This window comes from Nomascus leucogenys, chromosome 9 (assembly GCF_006542625.1).
Source record: "Nomascus leucogenys isolate Asia chromosome 9, Asia_NLE_v1, whole genome shotgun sequence".
Taxonomy (NCBI): Eukaryota; Metazoa; Chordata; class Mammalia; order Primates; family Hylobatidae; genus Nomascus; species Nomascus leucogenys.
This window is the reverse complement of record NC_044389.1, coordinates 75,237,710-75,260,884: the sequence shown is the minus strand read 5'-3', so window position 1 is coordinate 75,260,884 and position 23,175 is coordinate 75,237,710. Positions and strand designations below refer to the sequence as shown.

Here is a 23,175-nt window from a genome sequence, read left to right as displayed (position 1 = left end):
GCCGTTTTAATATCACATCCACATACGACCAATCATCCAAAAGCAGAAAAGGCTGATTACCCCTGGGTGTCTCTTGTCAGAAAGAAATCGTTCACCAATAACAAAGAGCAATCTTCCCAGTTTTTTTCCTTGGCTGGGTTTGAATGGTATACTCATGTGTAATCACAAAGAGATGAAATGGAAGTATACTTTTACGCTTAGACCAGTAGTTCTCAAAGCTTACTGTAGATCAAAATCACATCAAGGGCTTTTTAAAAACACAGATCTCTGGGCTTACCAAATCCCCAGGTGATGGTGCTGTTGCTGGTCTAGGGACCATACACTGAGAGCCATTGGTTTAGACCAATCAACACTTGCAGTTTGGGACTCATAAGAGGGCAGGGCATTTGGGAGGTTAAGAAACCTGAATATTTGGAATTTATTAATAAGAAAGGTGCATTGGACCCGGCTAAACAAGATTTTGCTATAGTTCTATCTCAAATTCCAGTGAACAACCTTTTAACAAGATTCATGTTGAAGTGATGATCCCTTAGAATGATTCTATCTATATTCATTCTCCACTCCTTTTGCCCTCTTGTAAGTATATTAAAAAAAAGACTCTTGCTGTCTTTCCATTACCTCCAATGGCCTCAAAGATTTTATTAATTATTTACTCTCCTTTGAATATGTATGTTCTTTTTTAACCTCTATGAAAGACATCTCCAAGTTTCCTCTCTTTAAATAACCTTTCTTTAATCAACTGAGGTATGTCCTGAAGCTACCTTCTTTTTTTTTCTTCTTAACTGGGAAACGTTTTGAAAACAGAATTCATACAGCTTCCATTTCTTTACCATATACCGTTCATCTTCCACATTCTGAATATACATTTTTAAATCAGCAAACCAATGACTCTATTGTTTCTCTCTTTTTCTGTTTTTTTTTTTTTTAATTTACAATTGGTAAAGTCACTCTTTGTTGTGTACAGTTCTATGGGTTTTGAACAATGCATCGGTTCACGATCTACAGCCACAATATTGATAAAGAACAGTCATCAATTAAAAAAATTACCTTATGCTTTCCCTTTGTCTTCAGTAATTACCCTCACCCACAGTCGCTGGCAATCACTGATGTGTTCCCTGTCCCTGTAGTTTTATCTTTTCTATAGCCTCATATAAATCCATATATAGAATATGTAGCTTTTGTAAGCTGCAACCAATCTTAATGTACAGTATCAATACTCCTTTTATTTGAAATTATTTTTAAAGGTTTCTGTGGTGCTGTTCTTTCCTGGATTGTTTCTGATTACTCTTCATTCTCTAACTTCTTTCTCTTATTCTTTAAATATAGGTATTTCTTAAGAAAATTACTTTAATCTTATTTTTCTTTCTATATTGTTTTCTTAGCAAAATCAGTAACTCTTGACTCTTGGACAGCTACCTTCAGATTTGAGTTCATGCTTTACATTTCCAATCACCTAAGTAATTCTGGCACAGAAATTGCCACCTAAGTATCTCTGGGACAGAAATCTCATTTTTCTTTTGTGATTCTCTTTGTGCTGCAAATGCATATGCCTTGTACACTTGCCATTCCTCATGTCTCGATTAAACTGTGCATTTTCATTAGTGACTTCACCTAAGGGTTCTCCCTTGTCATGTATTTTTCCATGAATACAGCTCTGACCCTGTGATTATTGTTCTAAAATAATAATGAATTTGTTATTTTCATTATTCTTTATGCTGTTCATCTACTTAGTTGCCTTTATCAAACTGTTCAAGATTCAGTTTAGTTGCTACTTCTCCCTAAAGCTTCTGCAACTGATAAAAATTACCCCCTTTCTTTTACTGCTTGTTTTTGGGGGAGACCTCTTTTAAAAATATATCATTTTCTACTTTGTGCTTAAATATTTGTGCACACTTAACATATGATAATTCAATTTTCAGGGCCTAATCCTTGACTAATTTGATTCACATTTGTATTCCTACAGTTCACTGAAGAGTACATTTCTGAATGTATACTTATTAAATGTGTGAATGGTAAAATTAAGTTGTTAGATTCTTTAATGTAAGTTATAGCTATATATTTATTTTAAGGTAAATTTTGGATTAGGATTTGTCTTGTGTCTATTTCATATCGCATCCACCATGGTAGAAAAACTTACACTAAATAATTTCCCTAAAATGCCCTCTGTTTACATTCACAATTTGCTGGACTCATAGCTGCATCCTTCATTATTCTATAACCTTCTAAATCCCCAGTAAAGAGTTCTTCCTGACCTCTTATCATTGGGACTCACCGGTCAGGTCAAACATTAACCCTTTTCCCCTAAGCCAGGAAAGTTGAATTGAGTCACTCACAGAGCTATATAAATATCAAATACAGTGAACCCTCTACCCCTACAACATACATCTGCTTCTATCATGTTTTTTTTTTTTTTTTTCAGTCAATTTAACATCTAGGAAGTTTTAGCACTTGCAATTAAATATCAGAAGAAAGAAATCAATTATATGTCTAACCTTTGCCATTCCAATTTTCTTATTTTCTATTAGTGGCACTAATGACACTAATGACAGACATAGCTGTAAATAATTTCATTATGAGGATATTTTTCCCAAGCTGAATGATGACAGTTTTCACATACTATTCAGAGGCAATTAACAGATCTAAATAAATTGAGTATAGTATAAAATGAAAAACAAGTGCTAGTTTATAAAAATAAACCTATTCAGTTGTGAAAGATTTATATTAATGAAGATACCTTACTTCCTTAACATTATGCTTTTTCAAAAAATCAAGTATCAAAAATAAATAACTGAGGTGTTAAAAATAGGTTGAATATCAGATAATAATTATTTATTTTTAATACCTGATTTCTTGAAAGAGGTATAGCGAAAAAGATCTGAAAAGTAAGATAGATTTCAGGGTGATAGAAGTAGACAGAGGGTAATGGTTCTGTATGCAGGAAGAAATGGTGACTAAGAAAAAAATGCTGCTCTGCTATTAACAGCAACAAGGAATAGACTTCTGGGGAACAGCAGGGTGTGTCTGATGTGTATTTACAAGCTACAAAGATGTTTTCTGTGCACAGATTAAAACTGCAAAAAATAAAAGAACTAAAGCCAAACAAAAATCCAATAAAACTTAAAAAGACCATACTAGTTGAATCAGTACATTGATTTTAGTTTTCAAGGCTTGACCAAAGACTTATGAAAAGAAGGAAATAGATCTTTCCATGGTTTAACAAAGAGTTCTGAAAACAGATGTTTAGGAATTGAAGCTACATTTAAAACTGATCACATTTATTTCTAATATTTAATTAATTTCCAGGGGACGAATGTTCTCTACTATAAGATACTGGGAGGATAAAAAAAAAAAAAGCTATTTACAGTCAGAGAGATGACACAAGGTATGTCAACTCTACAAGTTACTCATTTTATGGGATTTGACAAATGATTCTTATTCTATAATCCTCAAGTTTCACATTTGAAAATATGCCAATAGAAATACACACTTTGTAGTATACTGATTAGAACTGAATAAAATAGCATGTGAAAATAATGTCTAAAGGGCCCAGGAGAGTATCCGATACATAGCAAATGTTTCATAAATGCTTACACTCTCTGATAACTCATTTATTTTTAATACTGTCATCAAAACATATATTATCAGTATTGGTCCCTGAATCTAAGTTTTTTTTTTTTAAAGTGCTCATCAATTTATTTTTAAAAAAGTAACGCCAACTACATGGGATCTTGCAGAGCTAATTCCAAATGCAATAGACTGTGCTACATGACCCACACTAATCTTTTTTCCATACCCAAGTAGCAGACACCAGTGACTAACGTATTGAATTACTTCAGACTTTGAGATTTCTTGCTTCTATGATAGTAATTTTACCCATTAGGCCATTAACATACTCCTTAGTCATAAAGTAAAGATATGTTATTATTCATTTAACTTAAAAAATGTTGGGTGGTTTACTACATGTTATGAATTGTTTTAGACATCAGAGAAAAAATCCTGCCCTTATCAAATTTATAACTGAGTATGGGAGTACCAATAAATAAAATACAGAAGTAACATAGTATGTGAGATGCTGATAAATATTACTAAGAAAAGTACAGCAGAGAAGACTGATAGATATACAGGGGGATGAAATTGCAATAAAAAATATTCAGTGAAGACATCATTAAAAAGGTAAAATTTGAATAAAGATCTAAAGAAAGTAAGCAAATTAGTCATGAAACTCATATTTGAGGGCAAACAGTTATAGGACAGGACATAATGAGTGCAAAGCTCCTGAGGTGGTAAGGTACTTGGTTTATTTGAATAAAATGAGGTCAATGTGGCATGGGTGGAGTGACTAAGGAATGACTGGATTTTACTAAAAGTAGAAAGGGAATCAACTGAAGTTTCAGTAGTGAAGGAACATGATCTGATTTATGTAACATAACTTCCCTGGATGATGTAGTGAAAATAGCCTTTCACCAAGGAAGAAAATAATGAAATCAGGTAGAAAGCTATTAAACAAACAAACAAATAAAAGCTTGCCACCTAGAAAGGAAGTCATTTTGGAACAGGGTAGAAGTGATCGAATCCTGGATAATTTAGAAAATAGAATCTGTAAATTTTCTTGTACGACTGGATATATCATGGGAGAGAAAGGGGAAACTGAGATGCCTCCAACATTTTGGCATGATCAGTCAGAATGATGGAGTTGTCACTCACTGAGATGGAATGTAATGCAGCAAGAACAACTTTTTGTGGTGTTTTATAAAGGAGATCAAGAGTTCAATTTGGGGCATGAATTAGAAAAACTTTTTTCACATGCAAGGAGAAATGAGAAAGAGGCCAGTGGATATATCAGTAATAAGAATTAATACATAGACACAGGGTCATTTTCTTACCACCTAAGAGTTATTAAATTTAACCATTTCAGTAGCAGAATCCTTTTCATAAGGTTCCTGCCAAGTTGTCTTATTCCTCTGATCTTTTGTTTAACTTACTAGCCAAGAACTTACTGAACTATTTTTTAATCTCTTTTTTATGTGGTAAAACACATATAACTTAAAATTTGCTCTTTAATCCATTTCTAAGTGTACAGCATTGTGGAATTAAGTACATTCACAGTGTGTGTAATCACCACCACCATCCATCGTCAGAACTATTCCATCTTCCCCTACTGAAACTGTACCCATTAAACATTATTTCCCCAACCTCCTCTCTTCCCAACCCCTGGCAGCCACCAATCTGTTTTGTCTCTATGAATTTGTACACTTTAGGTACCTCATATAAGTGGAAACGTGTAATATTTGTCTTTCTGTGATTTTAGCATAATGTCTTCAAGATTAACTCGTATTTTAGCATGTGTCAGAATTTCCTCACTTTTTAAGCTGGATAATATTGCATTATATGCATATGCCACATTTTGCTTGTCCAGTCATCTGCTGATTGACATTGGGGTTGCTTCTACCTTTTGGTTATTGAGAATAGTGCTGCTCTGAACACAGGTGTATAAGCAACTATTTGAGGCCATGATTTCACTTATTTTGGCTGTATAGCCAGAAGTGAAATTGCTGAATCACATGGTACTTTTTTTTTGAGGAACTGCTTTACTACTAAGAAAATGTAACATCTCATTATACATAAATGTATAATGAAAATTTTGTGAAAAATATGTAGGGAACATGGGGATCTTATCTTACAGAGGACATGGCAATGTCTTGGAGCTTAAATTAAGTCCACGTGTGTCTGGAATTGGTGGGTTCTTGGTCTCACTGACTTCAAGAATGAAGCCGTGAACACTCACGGTGAGTGTTACAGCTCTTAAGGTGGCGCGTCTGGAGTTTGATCCTTCTGATGTTCGGAGTTTCTCACTTCTGGTGGGCTTGTGGTCTTGCTGGCTTTAGGAGTGAAGCTGCAGACCTTTGCGGTGAGTGTTACAGCTCTTAAGGCACCGCGTCTGGAGTTGTTCGTTCCTCCTGGCAGGCTCGTGGTCTCGCCGGCTTCAGAAGTGAAGCTGCAGACCTTCGCAGTGAGTGTTACAGCTCTTAAGGCAGCGTGCACCCAAAGAGTGAGCAGTAGCAAGATTTATCTCAAAGAGCGAAAGAACAAAGCTTCCACAGTGTGGAAGGGGACCCGAGCGGGTTGCCACTGCTGGCTCCGGCAGCCTGCTTTTATTCTCTTATCTGGCTCCACTCACGTCCTGCTGATTGGTAGAGCCGAGTGGTCTGTTTTGACAGGGCTCTGATTGGTGCGTTTACAATCCCTAAGCTAGACATAAAAGTTCTCCAAGTCCCCATCAGATCAGTTAGATACAGAGTATGGACACAAAGTTTCTCCAAGGCCCCACCAGAGCAGCTAGATACAGAGTGTCGATTGGTGCATTTACAAACCCTGAGCTAGACACAGGGTATTGATTGGTGTATTTACAAACCTTGAGCTAGACACAGGGTGCTGATTGGTGTGTTTACAATCCCTGAGCTAGACATAAAGGTTCTCCACGTTCCCACCAGACTCAGGAGCCCAGCTGGCTTCACCCAGTGGATCCCGCACCGGGGCTGCAGGTGGAGCTGCCTGCCAGTCCTGTGCCGTGTGCTGGCACTCCTCAGCCCTTGGGTGGTCGATGGGACTGGGTGCCATGGAGCAGGGGGTGGCACTCGTCAGGGAGGCTTGGGCTGCACAGGAGCCCCTGGAGGGGGTGGGAGGCTCAGGCATGGTGGGCTGCAGGTCCCGAGCCCTGCGCCATGGGAAGGCAGCCCGGTGAGAAATCGAGTGCAGCGCTGGTGGGCTGGCACTGCTGGGGGACCCAGTACACCCTCCGCAGCTGCTGGCCCAGGTGCCAAGCCCCTCATTGCCCAGGCCGCCAGGGCCAGCCGGCTGCTCCAAGTGTGGGGCCTGCCAAGCCCACGCCCATCCGGAACTCCAGCTGGCCTGCAAGCGCCGCAGGCAGCCCCGGTTCCTGCTCGCGCCTGTCCCTCCACACCTCCCTGCAAGCTGAGGGAGCGGGATCTGGCCTTGGCCAGCCCAGAAAGGGGCTCCCACAGTCCAGCGGTGGGCTGAAGGGCTCCTCAAGTGCCACCAAAGTGGGAGCCCAGGCAGAGGAGGCGCTGAGAGCGAGCGAGGGCTGTGAGGACTGCCAGCACGCTGTCACCTCTCACATGCTCCATGTGAATCAACAATGAACTTCAAGAACAAACAAAGAAACAAATAAAACCAACAAATAAAAAAGCTAAGAAACGTACAGAATTTATAGGTTAAAAGAGGCTCGGCCAGGTGCGGTGGCTCACGCCTGTAATCCCAGCACTTTGAGAGGCTGAGGCGGGCAGATCATGAGGTCAGGAGATCCAGACCATCCTGGCTAACATGGTGGAACCCCGTCTCTACTAAAAAATACAAAAAATTAGCCGGGCATTGTGGTGGGCACCTGTATTCCCAGCTACTCAGGAGGCTGAGGCAGGAGAATGGCGTGAACCCGGGAGGCGGAGCTTGCAGTGCAGGTCTGTGAAACAAGACCAGACATGTAATGATAATTTTTGAAGGTGGGTTATGGACACATGGAAATATACTATACGATTCTCTGTCATTTGTATATGTTTGAAATTTCCTATGATAAAAACAAAATCAATAAAAAACTGAATTCAATCTTTTATGACATAATATTAAAACGTTTAAATAATAAAAATCTCACTGTGTTTCAAACTGTTGGTTAAGCTATTTTTTAATAGTTAATCTAATTCTAAGCCTCAATTTAACAACCAGTTTCAAGCAATCAGTATGTAAGGGTATCCTGAAACCATATGGTCTGTCAACATTTGATACATTCAAGGAAAGGTTCTAGAAAGATATTACAGTTATTAGCAAAAGTTATTTTTCAAATATCTGAGAAATGATATGACTCATGAGAAGAGATCTACATTAAAAAGTTCAAAGGTAAAGGGAAAAAGAATATATTATCTTCCTATCTGGACACTTTTTCTCTCTCAGAACCCTCCTTGCTTCTCACTATCCAGTACATTGTACATTTGCCTCCCTAGACTACTTTTATGCAACACTTCCAACAATTAACTCCTCTGGGTTCACAGCTGACAAAAATCTATTCCTTACTTCTTATACTTGACTCCTGAATCCTCTGTCAAAGGCCAAAGGAGGAAAAACTGTCTCTTTGGAAATTGGTAGGATTTGGAGATGGTCACTATTTCAATTGCCAGTTCAGTAACATGATTAAAAAAATGAAGGCTGAAAATGGAAGCCTGAATGTAGTTTTCCATATAATATGATGTTTGATACAATATGACTCTAACAAGGCTTGAATCTAGAGTGGGTATTGGCTAGAGATATGGTTTGGCTTTGTGTCCCCACCAAAATCTCATGTTGAATTGTGATCCTAAGTGTTGGCGGTGGGGTTTGGTGGGAGGTGTTTGGATCATGGGATTTCCCCCTTGTTCTCATGATAGTGAGTAAGTTATCATGAGATCTGATTGTTTAAGTGGATAGCACTTCCCCCTTAGCTCTTTCTCTCCTGTCCGCCATGGTAAGACATGTTTGCTTCCCTTTCACCTTCGACCATGATTTTAAGTTTTCTGAGGCCTCCAAGCCATGCTTCCTGTACAGTCTGTGGAACTATGAGTCAATTAAATCTCTTTTCTTCATAAATTATGCAGCCTCAGGTAGTTCTTTATAGCAATGTGAGAACAGACTATACAGTTACTATGCATTATTTCTATTTGATATATACATTTTGGGTTCCAAATATCAGTGTCACAAATAAATATTTTATAACATCCTATTTTGTTCAATACTGCTGGCAGAGAGTTTTAAAGTACAGTAACTGATGGGACAGATTTTGAAGTTGAACAGTCTCAGGTCCAAACCTCAAGTTGACCTTGGACCAACTACTTATCCTAAGCACCAGGTTTTCTTATTTGTAAGGTAGAAATAACAATACTACCTACTTCAAATAATGCTTATATTATGCAAGTCAAACAATTAAGATATGCAAAGCATTTAGAACATTTCCTACCACCTTGTAGCTCTACATGTGTTACATATTAAATTAGTATTTTTAACATTTACTGAAATTTTACCCTACATTTGTTAGCAATAATAAAATAGCCGAGATTAACTGAAATCTTACTCTATATTTTTAATAATTTACTTAAAACCTTATAAAGTAAGTAATATCATGAAGCCAATGTTTACCTAATGTTCATAAGCATAAAAATAAACTCAAAATAGTAAATACCTTACCAAGTATTCATCCACAAATAGGAATAATGAGATGAAAAAACTGTGAAAGAAGATGATGGAATCTTATCATTAAATCTGTTAAAAAAAAAAAAAGTTCCCAAAGCCACTGCAATCTCCCAAAAATGATAAGAAATCTGTGGTCCTCATTTGCTGCTTTAATGATCAGTTTGCTAAATGCTACCTAATGACAACATAATAGTATGCGGAACATTTAATAAATGTAAAATGAATTGTGTTTCAAATAACATTCTAATTGAAAATTCCATTAACAAAGAATATTGCAATACTGGTAGATTATAGATTAATCAAAGGCTATTACAACTCTCTCCTGTGGTGCTAATGATTTATTATTCTTTCAGTATACAGCCTAGTAAAGTCCTTTATGTTATTCACATTATTTTACAGTAGCAAGAATGGAGAAAACACTTCTGCAAGTTTTGGTGCAACCAGCCTCCTCATCAACTGTGAAGATATCTCATCACCTTTGCAAATCAAGTCGGGCATAATGAGGAATAGCTCAATTACTTACAGTACAGAATGTATCTGGAAGTTCTCTTTAGTTGATTAGAATGCAAGAAATCATGATAGTCAATTGCAGCTCATATATTTAATAATTGTTATTGGAAGGTGGCTTGCCTTAGGATAAGATTTTAAATACAAAATTGAAAGGGATAGTAGATTAAATAAAATTTCCAAATGCTATATAATTTCTCTATCGTAAGTAAAATGATATTCCTTATGGTCTGGTCACTAGTTGATAGCTGCCTTTATTCAAGAAAATCTAAAGGAAAGGGCACTATTAGTTTCAACAGTTGGCCCCAAATGGAATAGGCGTATAATGGCTTTTGATTTGCAACTCTGGCGGCTGTTCACAAGCTTCATTTGGTTTATGGTCCTATATATTCACCCCTGAAACCAATTGTTATATGTTGGTTTGCTCTGTCAGCTGCTGTTTCCCAGCACGTCAGAGATATGTCATGCTGTTGAAGCTTTTTATCAGCAAGTTCCTTTAAAAAGATATCTTCTGCCTGCAGTTACTCTGTTTCAGTTCTCCATAGGATCGCTGCTGAGGTACCCTACCACGCTGACAGAATTTTATAATATACAAAGCTTTCTAGTTGATGTATTTTTTATATTTTAGGGTTGTTAGTAGTTACATACCTACCCTGTCTGGTAGTGAGTATTATAAGGCATAGAGTAGCAACAGAGAAGTCGTATTCAATGTCTTTAAGTTTCTATGTTTAATTAAATGTACCACTCTCCTAGACTAATAATATAAAAATGAATAGAACTTTAACTCTTATTTTTTTGCCCTTTAATTTCATTCTTGTATATATTCAGAACATTTTTTTCAATGACTTTTTCAAAAGCAGAAAATGTTTAGGAGAGGTGAATTTTAATTTTTTAAAACTATATCAATATATGCAATAAACGACATTGCAAGAGTGAAGAAACAAAGTCATGAAAGAAATTTTTAATCTCTTAATTATGACCAAATACTATCAAGCTATACTACCATGCTAAAATCTTTTCCCAAGTAACAAGGCCCAATATATTCCTTTTTTGGTCACCACCATGTCTATCTCTTTACATTTAATGTTGTCAATCTAGTAAATATGTTAATTATAAATACTGACTACTTGGCAAGGGGACTATAATATTTATGCATAAGTAAGCAGAGTGGAGGAAGTAAAAATGTGAGCTATTTAACTTTCTGGAGTAGTAAAAGTGATTTTATGAAGAGAACAGCATATCCCAATGACAGAGGAGTAAGTCATGCTAAAGGTGTACTGCATCTATCTCTACTGCATTTAATCAGATATACGCCAATTCTGCTGACTTGTATGAGCTGTTTTGTGACAGAAACAGGAATCTAGATTGCTTAACTAAAATCTACCCAGTTGGCTCACACAAGTTTGTCAGCAGGATTACACTAAAATTTAAGGTAAGGGTATGGGTTTTAAATGAAGCATTAATAGATGCCTCAATATATGATTACTTCTCAGCTTAGAGTCTATATTATGAACTAAACTCAGTATGGATATGAGAGGTATATACAGAGAATAAAAAAATCCAATCACAGTGTACAGTAGCTTAAATAACCTCACAGGTCTTTTACATTTCTAACTTCTATAAACCATTATTATTTGTTAAAACTATGATTATAGGAAAAGACTGAGGAAGATAACATTAAAAAGTATGGACATTCATTTCACCTTAAGCCAAAAAAGCTGGAAATAACCCTTCATCAATCTCATTTTTAAGAGACAGACTTATACTCAGTTAATTTTGATTAAATTGCTCCATTAGCTTGATTTTCCTTGACACTGTGGAATCTGACCTCGTGTATTCTACAGAGCAGTACCGACAGCCTCCATCTTAACAAACTGCTTCACTTAAGCTTTATCACTGATGACATTTAATGATCAGGAAAGGATAAGGACAGCATTTCTGCTTTTTCAGTTTGATGATACCGGTAGTACCATATGCTGAAAGCTCTCAATTTCTGGTGATATGAGGAGTATATTTAGAAAAAGTCATAATCTTTGAAGAGGACTACATTAATTCTTGAAGTGCAGGGACTGAAACTAAATATATTTTAACTATATCTTGTTGTCTGTTTTAGAAACGCAAACAACTTATTTAAGCTGAACATCAGTTGATCAAATGTCAATCCAAGCAAGAGAATGAGATTTACTTTAATAAGGAATTAAAAAATTTTATTCCAACACCATATATAATTTTTCACTCTAGGCAGTATTTTTTTTTATTTTCTAGATTTGTCTTAAATGAATTCTCATACGCTAGGGTGACTGTCCAGTTAAAAATTTATGAATATATATAATCTAGGCAAAAATAAGTAAGAAGTATGCATTGAGTAGTGCATATGGAGGACGTTTCTAGAGTCTATGTTGCTATGGATATTTATTTGTTCTTGGATTGTAAATGAACAGAAAATAGTAAACGTAGTCATTATATTTAAATTAAAAATAATGTGTATCTTCTAATAATAAGTGAAACATATTTCAGAGAAGGGATTAAACCATCTAAATTTTATATTATGGGACTCATAAAAGTATAATTACAAAAAAATATCTGTTGACCCACTTCTACTTTTACCCAGTGTTATATCCTTTATAATTATTAGGAAGTCTTTGAAATTCAAATATTATTAAAAACTCAAAATAAGAGAATTCTGGGAAGACAGTGGAGTAGGAAGCACCAATAATAAGTTTTTTCACTCAGACAATAATTACACAAGCAAAAATCTTTCCCATGTAACTTCTTTAGAACTCTATAAAGGGTTGTATCTTCTAGGGGAAGGCTTTAGTGGTAAACTGAAGTAGACTTTGGTCAATATCACTTCTTAACTCAACAGCAGCCACCTTTCACACTAACAAACTCTATGGCAGGTAGTTGTACACATGTTACTAGACCAGTTTTCATACAACTCATGGGAGGCAGGGTGGGCAGTAAGGACACTGTTCTCTACCATTGGGGCTGTGTGTTCTGATCATTAATTGCTGTATTTGATCAAGGAGGGACAAACAGAAAGGCAGTCACCTACTCTTGCTACATCTCCCCCTTATTGTTCCAAGTAGCATTTTCTTTGGCTGAAGTGACTTCCAGGATATATAAAGCTGAAGTGAGTATTTTTTTTAATCTTAATTTTTTCTTTTTCTCATTTTTGTGAAACAGTGATTAAAGACTAAAACATTCACACAACCTGAAAATACGGGAAAATTAGAAAGTTTTCAGGAATGCCCAGGGAGAGATGCAGGCTCAGAAATGTCTGAAAAACAAAAAACAAAACAAAACAAAAACCTTAAGTTTACACATCAGCCTAATCCTTGGCATGGAGATAGCCTACAGCATTCCAAACAAAACAAACCAAATCAAAATAAAAGCAGCATATCCAGGTGAAGGAGTAAAATATGAGTTCCAAATTTGCCATATTATTGGATTAAAATATAGTTTTCAACACAAAAATCACAAGGAATACGAAGAAACAGTAAAGTATGTTCCATTCAGTGGAAGGTAATAAACCAACAGAAATTGTCCTTGAGAAAGTCCTGATTGTAGATCTACTAGACAATGACTTTAAAACAATTGTCTTCAAGATGCTCAAAGAACAGAAGGAAGGCACAGGGGAAGTAAGAAATATATATGTAGGAACAAAATTAAAATATAGAGTATTTTAAAAATAACTAAAAGGAAAGTCCGGAACGGGGAAGTATAATAACTGAAATGAAAAATGCATTATACTGTTTGAAAGGTAGTTTTGAATAGGCAGAAAAAGAATCAGTGCATTTGGATATAGGACAAGGGAATTTATTGAATCTGAGGGATGGAAATAAAAAATGATTGAGGAAAGTGAAAACTAAATGTATAAAACACAATCATGAAGACCAATATACACATTATAGTAGTCTGAAAAGAGGCAGATAAAATATTTAAATAGTTTCTGAAAATTTCCAAAATTTGATGAAAGACAGGAATATAAACATTCAAGAACTTTAATGAATTCAATATTGTGAACTCAAAGAAACCCACACTGAGACACATTTTAATTGAACTGTGGGAAGCCAAAGGCAAAGAAAGAATCTGGAAATCATAAACAGAAAAGTAATTCATAATATGCAACCTCAATAAGATTATCAGTAGATATCTCATCAGAAACTTTGCAGTCTAGAAGGAAATGGACTATTATATTTAAATAACTACTAGAAAAAAAAACCTGTCAACCAAGAATCCTATATGTGGTAAAACTATCTTCAAAAGTTAGAGAAAAATAAAACAAATTCTAAAATAAGCAAAAGCTGCATTTATAACCACTAAATCGGCCTTGAAAGAAATGCTAAAAAACACTCCTGCAGTTTAAAATGAAGGATGTTAGATGGTAGCTCAAAGGTATATGAAAAAATAAAGACTGCAGTAAAAATAAATACATGAAAAATTTAATGTTAGCATTATTGTAACTTTGGTTTATAACTATACATATTGTTTCCATATAATTTAAGGTACTAATGCGTTAGGAAAAATTATTACATTTTTGGACACATAATACATAAAATGTGTTTTTGTTACATCAACAGCTGAACTACTGAACAGGGTGGAAACTAAGCTGCCAGGAAGCAGTTTTTTTTTTTTTTTATGTTATTGAAGTTAAAATGGCTTAAATTCAAACTAGAGTGTTATGACTTGAGGATGTTAAATGTAATTACCATGGTAACCACATAAAAAAGCTCTAGGATACACAGAAAAGGAAATATGAAGGGAATTCAAATATTTTTCTACAAAAAAAAATCAAACACAGAAGACAGTAATGCAGAAAATCAGGAACAAAACATTTATAATGCTTGCAGAAAAAAATGGCAAAATGACAGAAGATTTTCCTTATCAGTAATTACTTTAAACATAAGTAGATTAAACTCTGAAATTAAAAAAAAAAGATTGGCAGAGTGGACTTTTAAAATCATCCAACAATATGCTGTTTACTAAAGATTCACTTTGGATCCGAAGACAGAAATAGGTTGAAAATGACAGATTTAAAAAAGATGTTCCATACAAATAGTAACCAAAAGAAAGCAGGGGTAACTATACTAAAGTCAGAAAATATGGACATTAAATTTAAAAAGGTTACAAGTGACAAAGAAGGACATTATGTATTAGTAACAGAATCAACACTGCATGAAGATATGTAAACATTCATGTACCTAATAAGAGACATCAAAATACATGAAGCAAAAATTAACAGTATTTAAGAGATAAATAGACAGTTCTATAAAAGTAGAGACTGATATCTCATTCTTAATAATGAAGAGAACAACCAGACAGAAGATAAGTAAGGAAAGAGAAGAAACACAATAAGCTAACTAGGTCTAATAGACGTATAAAGAACATGATACCCAACAACAATAGAATACACATTCTTCTTAACTGCACATGAGACCTAAGTCCCAATATATATATATTTTAAATGGAAGTCATAAAAGAAAATCTTCTCCAACCAAAATAGGATGAATTTAGAAATCGATAATAGAAGAAAATCTAGAAAGTGAGCAAATTACTGGAAATTTAAAAACATAGTCTTACACAACCAATTGATAGAAAAAGAAATAATAAGGGAAACTAGAAAATAGGATCAAAAGAAAACAAAAATGCAACAAACCAAAACCTATGGGATGGGACAAAATAGCGCTAAGAAGAAAATTTATAGATACATTTTAAAATAATCAAAAGGAAAATCTGGAGCTGGGAAGTATAATAACTGAAATGAAATTTCATTTTCATTTACTTAGAATTTAAAAGAAAAAAATATCTCAAATCAATAGTCTCTCCATACAACTTATGGACCTATAACAAGACAAACAGGCAAAACCCAGAGGTAGAAGAAGGAAGGAAATAATAAACGTTACAGCAAAGATAAGTAAAATGGAGGATACTATTCCATCTTAAATAGAGGAAATATTCTGACACACGCTACAACATGGACGAATCTTGATGACATTATGTGAAGTGAAATACACAAATCACAACAGGACAAATGATGCATGATTCCACTTACATGAGGTACCCAGAGTAGCCAAAATTATAATGTCAGAAAGGAGAATGTCAGTTGCCAGGTGCTGCAGGGACAGGAGAATAGAGATTTAGTTTAATGGGATAGAGTTTCAGTTTTCCAAGATGAAAAGAGTTCCGCAGATAGATGGTGGTGATGGATGCACAACATTAATGTGTTTAAGACCACTGAATTGTACACTTAAAAACAGTTAAGATGGCAAATTTTATACTATGTGTATGTACCAAAATAAGAATTGGAAAAAAAGGTAAACCACAAAATAAGCCAACAAAAAAGACATGTTTGTGAAATTGATGCTTCCAAAAATGACAAAATATTAGGCGACAACTTTGCCTGTATACTAGACAACTAATTTTAGTAATTGTGATAATTCACTTATAGCATATGCATATTCCTACAGAAAGAATGACCCTAAAAAACAAAAGATGTTCAATGAATTTCCCAGTTACTTCCTGACTAGTATATTAAGCTTTTAAAACAATATTATGTCTAACCTTTTTTGATTTCTTGTGACCTTCATCCATTTACACAGGTGAACTTTGAAGCCCATTTTATTTTCCCAGTGTTTATTAATGCCCTAATTCTTATTAGCAAAGATGATACTATTAGTAAATATTATGGTTAATTTACTTGGAGCTACTTGAAATTACCCTTGTCATTTCATATTTTTGTCCATCAAGAGGCTGGTAATTTTTTTAGAGTATCAAGTCACTTCACTTGTATCAAAGGCTGAGCAGTTTGGCTTTTTATATGTGTAGTGGCCTGAAGACACAGGCTTCAGCCTCTAGCATATGAATTGCATGATGATACTCGATCTCACTATGTTTGACTGATAAATATATATTATTTTTAATGAGCTCAAAAGCACAGTATCATTCTTTAGCAAACTTAAAATAGCAAGTAACTTCTTGTTACTCAGTAGTTTTGACTTCACAATAAGAGGATATTTAAAAATTTCTGAATGTTGTATTTAAATATATTGATGAATTACATACTTTTTATTAAACAATATAGTATACATTCTTTTATAATCAGAAACCTGATATAAGCACTCCAGAAAATTCCAAATATTGTTTGTTGATTCAAATGAACTTACAAAACCATTTCAGGAAATAACTTAGAAAACAATTGATTTGGAATATATGTTCCAGATAATCCATAAATTCATCTCTCCTCTACTTTTCCCAGTTTGTACGCTCTGTTTCATGCCACGTTGCCTGCAGCAAAAACGATTCACAATCATATCCCAATAATTCACTTCAAAGTTTACCTTTTTTTTTTGTTCTTTATCCCTGGTTTGCAAAGTAGTGTCTGGAGAAGTTAGGAATACCATATAGCAGAGACAGTGATTCAAAGTAACTGTTTTGCTTGGATATGATTCATCATATATCCATTTTTATTGAAGTATTTTATGTATGTATATGTTAAAAATACATTTCCTGAATTTTTCTTACTGTCTTCAGCCTCAAGTTACAAGATAACATAGCTCAGTAATTTGATAGCTACAATTATCCTAAGAATCCTTTTGGTCATTTTTGGAGTGCCACCATAATAAAATTATGACGCAGTAAATATACCCTTCCTTCTCCTTAGAGGCCCATTAATAGCAATGTATAAGATTCCATTTTTACCCCTTGTAGAAGTTTCCTTTGAAAATATGTAACAAAAAAATTGGTTGTAATAGTTCCTGTCTGATTTGGCTATCTCTTGCATTACTTAATAATGATTTACTTTTTCATACACAGAAAGGAAACCTGTGTGAGGATGAGATGGGCTTATAGGGCTTCATTGAGATTTACATGGCAGAATAAAATATGAAAATTCATATCCATTATCAACTAAGACAAACTGTGGACATCCTCAGCTTAAAGTAATCTGAAACTTTTTTTCTTTTCTTTGTATGAAAATAGGTACTATATAAAGAAATATGATGCCATAGTAACTAGCATTTTTAGTTATTCAAAATTAAGCTCATTGACTAAAGCTATAAAGAATGAGAAATATGCATTTACCCTTGGACACGAGCCAAAGATAACTCTATTTAAAATGCTTACACTTACCAGTATTTCCCTCTTTTTAATTGACACAATAATTTATTGTGTAATTTCCCACATTATTTCAGTTGAGAAATTAAACATATACATCATCATTAAGACAACAGAAAAATTATCTAGTTATCAATAACAATAAAATTTAAATGGCTGATATTAAAATATTCCAAAGTTGGGTAATCAATTAGGTATGATTTGTGAATTGAAGGAGCAAATATATTTGGGAATTTAACAAATATTCCTTTTCCCATTTCAGAATATTTATATAATTTTCATTTGCATCAATAAATGTTCATTAAGAAATGAGGCACATAGTTCATTCTCACCCCGAAACCCAACCAAGAATGACAGTAATAGGAATCATTCCACACTAAAACTTATGGTAAAGCTGTTTCATTTAAAGATTTTTTTAATGTATTGGCCACAAAATATTTAGGCCCTCATAAATGTAAGGATTTTTAAATTTAGGAAAATGAAATCTTACATTAGATGTTAGATTTTTTGATACTTTTAAACAGGGTGACTTTTTAATGTTATTTGTCATAATTATAATTAGATATAACTTTTGTCACATTTCAGAATTTCCTTAGAACACCTCTTTGTTAGTTTTTTAATGCTCTAACTTCATCATGAAGAAAATTAAAAGAGTGGTTTAAAAAAAATTCTCCATTCTCCCTTTCCACTTGTGTTGTTAGTAATGTGAATAACGCCTCCATACTGTCATGTTAGCTGATAATGATACACTCTGCCCACGGTTATTTTAAAGATTTATCCACTTGACAAAGTCCTACAATAGTGGAAATAGAAATATTTTTATCTCAGAAGTTATAAATGAAAATAATTAATAGCCTCCAAAAAGGTTAGCCAAAATGGTCTGATAATAGCTATTATTTCTAATCATAAAATGACTAACTTGAAGGCATAGGTTTATCTTAATGAACAAAATATTCAAATTATTTTTCTTGGCACAAATGCAACAATGAAATCATCCCTTGTTTTACGCAACATATATTTTAATTTAAATCTAGTTCAATAGAAGAAATCACAGTTTTCATAGGAAGGCAAAGAGGTTTTATTGGGTATATGCAAGGGAAATGAATGTATCTATATATAAGCATGAGGTGATATAATGTTGAAGAAAAAAACAGAATGAAGGAGTAGGTGTCTATGAGCAAGTAAGGAATTACCTTCTAAAGTAGCTGGTAAACTCTTGATTGTGCATATGGTTCCTTCTCTGTTTTAGAAGTATCAACCATAAGACTCTTCTAAGTAATACACTACCGAATTTTGCTAATTGCTTGGTAAGGAACTAAGGAAACATGGAAAAGCTGTGTTCATTTACTCATGTATCATTTCTTTGCACCACTTTTTGTCTTGTTTATGTAAACCCAAGCAAAAGCAAACTTGAACCCTCTCTTAGTGATCGTTTTGGACAGTTTGTAAACTGGAACCAGCCTTTTATAATCTGACCCAGTTAAACACTCATAATTAATAAAAGACAAATACATTAGGGATAGCAGCTTGAAAAATCTGTTCTTATTCTTTGTATCTTCCTATAATAATAGGTAATTACTGAGTCCTAGCACATCTTTATGAATAAAACACATCACTTTTGAAATCTTGGCCCAGCTCTGGCCTCTTCCACATATACTTGCATGATTAGCCATTAAAAATGAATATTGCATGCATGATGTCCACATTAAGGCATCTTAGAATTTTCAGTATGAATGGGGGAAGAATGATATTTTCGTGGATATTCTCTACCATCTGAAAGAATAACAAAATAATTTTCGTGAAAATATGCTGTTACAAAATTTTGGGAAACAGAAGAGGTACACAGTAAACGTTAACGTTCAGTGTTAGACTTGTTTATAAGAAAGGATGTGCATCTATCTAACGGACTTTATTGCACGTTATCCGAGGAAAGAATGTACTAACTAAAGAAAAACTAGTCTTTCCACATGCTGCTTACAAAAATGGAAATGTAAAGGTTGAGAATTCAGCAGTACCAGAAAGCAATTTCCAGGAGTGTTAATGAATCTGGAGAATGTGGAGTACCAGAGAGCACTGGATGTAGCACAGGAATGGATTTATTCTTTCACACTTCAATCTCAGTGGACTATTATTTTGTATAACTTACTTCCCCCCCCATCTTTGTCCCAAAATATTTTCTATTTTTTCATTATGTTTTCTAAAGTATTGATCAGGAAGAGTACATCTTAGAAAACAAATAAAAATATTATGGTAAATGCATAAGAATACTGTATTATGATTTTTGTTTTTATATCATTTCATGCAACATTTTTGAAGTGAGTGCACTTAAATAAAATTATCTTTGAGTACGCTCTCTGAAACATTCTAAAGTCTAGATCTGAAAAGTGAGAGATAAGTTTGTGTTGATTCCCCACCAAAGTGATGTAATTGCTACTACATGAAGCTCTGTCTAAGCAATCAACTGGATTTCCTGTGTATTTACCCAGCATTCCCTTCTCTAATTCCTCTCCTTTAAATGCAAGCTCTAAGCCTTACTGTAAAGTGTTGTTTGTAAAAAACATGTAAATGGCAATAACTAAATGAAAAGTACTTCAGGATAGTGGCTTTGAAGGTGCTAACACTCATTTGACTTTATACGATTTAGATGCTATATTACTTTATTCTTAGAAGATATAATTTTGTTTTATACATAACTTTAGTATTTTATTTACACTCTATGTTCCTTATAATATAACCATCTTTATTTCTGCATCTACATGACATTGTAATTTATTGGGGCAGAGAAAGTCCTATAGAAACAACTAGAGTGTAGAAAATAACACTACAGTACTCCTTTAATTTTCTCTTTTGTCAGAGTCCTTCCTGATGGAATTTTCTGGAAAGGAAATGCACATACACACATACATGTATACATGCAAATGTGTGTATGTGTGTACATAAGTATATATATACACATACAACAAATGTGATACATATACACATACAATGAATGTGATTGTGTGTGTGTATATATATATATGCACACACACATACATGAAAACACATTCATTGTAGTTCAAAATTAAGCGTTCTAATAAAAGGAATGGTGTAAATGAGTAAGCATTCTTTTTGCTTTGAGGCTAAAATAGTGATTATTTTTGCTTCAGTTCCTTTTGCTTCCTTTCCAATGGCCCAGTGACCTGGGTGGGCTTGTATAATGTACAGATAAAAAAGAAAATGTCTGTCTTCTCTCTGACATCAGCACCTTTCACCAAAGAAAATCGTAAGCATTAATTAATGTGATTTGCTTAGCTCTTCCAAACACAAATGCTGTCTGGGCCAGACCTAATGGGGCTTCAGCTATGCCTTTACCAGCATGGCTAATCTAATTCCCTGTGCAGTCCTTTTTTCTTGCTTCACTGTTTGCTCAGCAGACACACTCACTTTCTCTGAACATTTCTTTCTGAAGTTATATATACTGTGGATTCACATTTTAATGAGATGAAATATTTTAATAGAAGTATTTAATAGAGAAATTAGAATAATTCATCACTATTCAGCTACCAGGGTAACTGGAATAAGGAGTACCCTATCTAAACTGTTTGAAATAATGAGTAAATCTACTTTGAATGGATCATTTATTATATTCCCATAAGGTCATGATATGCCTTATAAATATATTTGACAACATTTTTTATGTTAATTAAAGTATATTTAATTATTGTTTTAATATTTCTTACTTATAAGGGCTGAAGCTCCATTTCATGTAAAAAAGTGGAGAAAAGTAAATAATTACCCTAATAACTAAATGATATCATAAACAATCACAATATATTAGCATAGTCCATAGTCACTGGGAGATAAAATTTACAGAAATTGAATCTTACTTTTCTTTCTCCTACCACTGTATTTTACATGTCTGAACAAAGATACACATCTACAAGTTATTTCAATTTGCCACAGCATGCACAGATACTCAGATACAGATTTCAACTAATTATATTCTGAATAGAAGGACGATGTTCTGAATGACAAGGGAAACTACATTATCAAAGGCCATATTATGAAAGGGAAATGTCTAAGGATTTTTTCAATAAAAAATAAAAACCAAATTAAAATAAACTAATCCTACATAACTAAACTGAGGAAAACAAATAGAGCATCTATTAGTATTTTTTTGTTTTGTTTTGTTTTTTGCTTTTTGTTTTTCCTCTTTCAGATACTGATAAAGTTAACTCTGGCATCAAAATGACACATGCTTAATGTTTTACTTTTAAAAATAAAAATAAATAAGTATCCAGTAGTATAATTTAAGCTGGTTTCATGTGAACCAAAAATACATATTTTTAAAACATTAAAATGATCTAGGAGGCTATCTACTTGAATAATTTCATGGCACGATTATAAGCATATTTGGTGTAACAGAAAAATAATGAAAAATATTAATTAGGAAAACATACCATCAAATTCAGCTTGAATTTAAGAAACAACAAGAATAAATGCAAGTGTAGAGGCTGACAAATAATAAAGAAAGTAAAGTGATAGTTTAGACACTATGAAGTCACAAACAAATAATTACAATAAGAATCCAAGTAAATGATTCACACAGATTAAGTGATGGTATATTGATAAAAGAAGTAAGTGATGCCCTGGAGCCTCCTTTCACCACCAACTTTTCAAATGCCCCTGAATAATCACTCTTTCTTCCCCAAAATATATATCTTAATTAAAAGAAAGACTTTTCTTACTGTACTATTTGAAAGAAATATTATAAATATTAAGATACTGCAGCTCATTTCCTGACATTTATGATTGGAAATTCCATACCGTAAGCTGACAAATCAAAGGTTCATAAAAAAAAAAATAAATGCAATATGGGCATTTCTGTTTTAGCATCCTCCATATTCCCTTGTTTCAGAACATATTTTGACATAATGTTTACCTTTCTAAAATTTGTATATACCAAGTTTGGTCTGTTTTCCTACCTTAATTATGTCACATCTTATAAAATTAGTTACTCTAATTGCTAAAAAATGTTCTTTAAAACACAAGTTAATTCCTCATGTTAATATTCTCTCAAGAAGCAGCACATTTCTCAGGGATTCAGCATGAGATTTATTAATTTTCATTGCATGGGAGAGCTCACAGGAAATTGCCTTCCATAGGGGGTGACAGAACAATTGTAGGTTTAGAGTGATATGTGGTATTAGAACTACTCTCTATGATTCGATTGTGATGATTTTAAAGTTTTAGTACATTTTGAAACATTTCTGTAATTGTTAACCATGTGCCATTATACAGACCAATTTCACAAACTTTTCATGGCCTGTTACTGTGTGAAAT

General features: G+C 33.9%; 1 protein-coding gene across 2 annotated transcripts in view; it reads right to left on the bottom strand.

Moving 5' to 3' along the window:
* Positions 1–23,175, bottom strand: part of GRID2 (glutamate ionotropic receptor delta type subunit 2) — a 1,459,902-nt gene that overhangs the window by 1,085,370 nt on the left and 351,357 nt on the right. The window contains exon 1 of one of the 2 annotated variants that reach the window (XM_030819132.1): positions 15,794–20,034. The exons of the other annotated variant lie outside the window; for it this stretch is intronic. The gene's annotated coding sequence lies outside the window, so the exon portion shown is untranslated. Of the gene's footprint in view, positions 1–15,793; positions 20,035–23,175 lie in introns of those variants that run through there. 2 annotated transcript variants of the gene reach the window in all.